General features: G+C 34.7%; 1 long non-coding RNA gene across 1 annotated transcript; it reads right to left on the bottom strand.

Annotated features, from left to right (window-relative positions):
- Window positions 1-2,887: 2,887 nt before the first annotated feature.
- Window positions 2,888-3,478, bottom strand: LOC111883138 (uncharacterized). Its single transcript, XR_002847347.3, has 2 exons — window positions 3,260-3,478; window positions 2,888-3,178 (listed from the first exon to the last, which is right to left on the bottom strand). It is a non-coding gene; the product is annotated as an uncharacterized LOC111883138 (long non-coding RNA).

Here is a 3,478-nt window from a genome sequence, read left to right as displayed (position 1 = left end):
CGTTTGTGGATTAAAACGTTAAAACCGTGCAATTATGGATTAGATTGTTTATTTAATGTAGTATATTTTGTGACATCTCCAAATTTCTTGGCCAGAAAAGACCGATTTAGTTTATGCTTTTAAAATAAAATCAAAGTAATCTTCCAAAAAGGTATTGCAAAATTTGTTCCCTAAACAAAATATAATAAAATTTTATCAAAGCATTTCTTAAAGAAATGTATTTTCATTATATAACAAAACTCAGGATGTCATATTCCGATACAGACCAAAAACATAAACAGTACATTATAAGCCTTATAACAGTTATTTACAACTACTAACCTATAATCCAAAAATCTCTCGTTATCATCCATCTATGCTCTGAGTCTACTACCTGTAATATAAAAAGCTGAGTAGGTCAGGCTTGCGAGCCTGGTGAGCATATAAGGTTTTTAACCGATAAATAATAAATTTATTAATTTCATCAACCATAATAAATTTATTTATTATGTTTAAACATCAAACAATCAACCCAATTTCCCACCCCCATTATCGTTTTTACTCTTAAGGATCCACCCTAAGAAATCAGCTATTCCTCGTTAATTCATTTCCTAAGGAGTAACCTAAGAAATAAGCACGAAGTCCATCTTTGCCTATGGCGCAGCTACCAATGTTATTTATTAGGCGCGGCTGTCAACAACATCATTTATTCTCTAATTGGCACAACTGTCAATGTTGTTTATTAGGCGCAGCTGCCAGCAACATCATTTATTCTTCATTAGGCACAGTTGTCAATATCATCTATTAGGCGCAACTGCCGATATTATCCTTTAGGCGCAGCTGCCAGGATTATGTTCTATCTATTAGGCACAGCTGCAAAAATTATCCATTAGGCGTAGCTGCCAAGATATTTAGATTACAAGTGGTGAACACTTAAATCAAGAACACGTAAGGGTTATGGCACAGTTGTTAATATTCATCTATATCATCTTTCATCCCTCATTTTTTATCTACCCATGTTTTACCCAACATATTTGTAGATATAAAATACATATACAGTTTAAAACCTGTATAAAACATTCTTTTAACATCCATCTCAAATAAACAAACAACATATTTACACATAACACGTATTTTATATAAAATACGTCATATCTATGTGTAAGATGAAAGTGACTATACACTCACTTGTTAAGACGATAATTGGGCACGACCTCATCTCTTAAAATAATCTTCTTCGATGAAACCGGGATGTTTTCCCAAAAACCGGGCTTCACATGGGTAGAGTTTCGACTCGAAAATTATTTTTCTCGGGATCTTCGGGCTCTCCGTGGTTTGCTTATGATGCTAGGATAATATAATAGGGTTAGGGGTAATTTTTGCAATATTGAAGAAAGTTTAGGGGTAAGAGGATGAAAGTTGTAACCTAAAATCGGATGGCATCGTGATCTATTTATAGGGGTTGAATACTGGAGTTACGCTGGGCATAACTCTTTGGTACGCGGGGCGTACTCCCTTTTCACACAGTACAATGGGCATACATAGAGTACGCTGGGCGTACATAGAGTATGCTTGGCGTACTAAGGGATAACTCCTGACGCGTCAAGGCTATGACATGTGTCCATCATGCGAAAGAGTAGGGCTACATGGCCAATCTCGAACCGTGAACACGAGTACACTGGGCGTACTCCGAATTTTCAAACTTCAAAAAGTTGTAACTTTCGCATACGAGCTCTATTTTTTGACATTCTTTATACCCACGCATAGGTGGGACTATGCTCTACAACTTTCGTTTAGACTCCATCGACTAATTTTGACTTTATTTTTGAAGTTATATTTTTAACAGACCGGTTTTGTCTATCTTTTAACCATTGAACTAATATCAACAAGATCTTCGATTCTTGTTTAGGTTGTTTCAGCTAAAAATCACCCAATCTAAATTTCGAGTTTCGAGCTGCATACTGCTATGCCAAATCTTAGAAAATTCATAACTTCCTCATACGAAGTCAAATTTGGACATTCTTTTTATGCACGCTCTCGTTTTAACGAACACTACGACTTTCGTTTAGATCACTAATGTTAAAAAGCACTTTATCGTAAATTCACTTTTTACGTCATACATCGTTGTACCAGTTCTGTCGCGAAACTTCGATATGTCATAACTTCTTCGTTATAACTCGGATTTCGGTATTCTTTATATCTCCGGAATCCTAATTTCAACCACTACAACTTTCTTCATAGATATCGATTTTATCTAATATTTATTTTCGACGCTTATTTTTATCCTTAATTTATTAGATCATGATAAGTAAGCAATAAACACATAATTCATTCTTAATACTTCAAAACGAGTTCCAATGGTTGACCTAGACTGTTACACCATCGTTAATGTTTAGCCCAGAAACACAGGCGTTACATATTTTATTTTATGTTATTGGATGGTTTATGTAAAGAAGTTTTGTAGATTATAATTTCGGCATTTTTATTTATACAAGATATAAATTTTATATTAAAAAAATTGCATTAGTGTCGACATCATTTGCGACGACAAGCCACATTTGCGACGCCTCATGACTCCGACAGCTTAGCCAGAAAAACTTTGATTGGTGTACCAGAAAACTAATAGCGATGTACCCTTTTGTGACGACAATTTCCTTTTAGCGACAACAAAAATTTGCAACTACACAACTAGGACGCTTTTTGAGCAATTAGACATGAACTAATAGCGATGATGAATTTGCGACGATTTCTAGTACCAATTGCGATGCTTTTTGTCGTTGCTAAAGTGAGTTTCTTTTTTTTTTTTTTTTTTGTGAATGTTCTCTATTGAACATCAACCTAAGGCAAACAATTTCATATGCCAATATTTTAATTAATTTATTATGCAGAAAACTATGAAAACCAAGACTAATAAATTCGAAATAAGTAATGGCACAATCCAAGCTAAACAAAAGCAAATTTTTAACATTCACTTTAAAATGTCAACCTCTTCTCCCTTGGCAGTAATTTGTACACGGCCTATTTCCGACGTTGTATAGTTTATCTCTAGACCCTTCACAGTAGCCATTTATGCTAGCGTTACAGGCTAGCCGGTTCCTTGTTCCCATATGGCTAGTTGGGTGTGGGGGCGCCACCATTTTTGGTGGATTATGTGATACTGGCGGGTTTGCATTTCGATAATTGGGAGCTGGTTCCCCATCTGATTAATAGAGAATGTTACACATTTTATTTATTAAATGAAACATTATATGTATGTATGTATGTATGAATGTTTACTTACATGCTGAGACCAATACGAAGAAAGAAATCAACATGAGAATCACCACACCTGTCTTCTTTCCCATATTTATGTTGGAGAATTTCCCAATTAATAACAATGAATAGTTATTTAATCTAGGAATCAAGAATTTTATAACCTTATATCGTCAACTATGGTAGCTTCTACTAAAATTCAAGAGTTCAAGTCTATGCAGTCTTTGCAAAATAACTCAAGCGACGA

This window comes from Lactuca sativa, chromosome 6 (assembly GCF_002870075.4).
Source record: "Lactuca sativa cultivar Salinas chromosome 6, Lsat_Salinas_v11, whole genome shotgun sequence".
In the NCBI taxonomy this organism is placed as follows: domain Eukaryota; kingdom Viridiplantae; phylum Streptophyta; class Magnoliopsida; order Asterales; family Asteraceae; genus Lactuca; species Lactuca sativa.
This window is presented reverse-complemented; position numbering and strand designations above follow the sequence as displayed.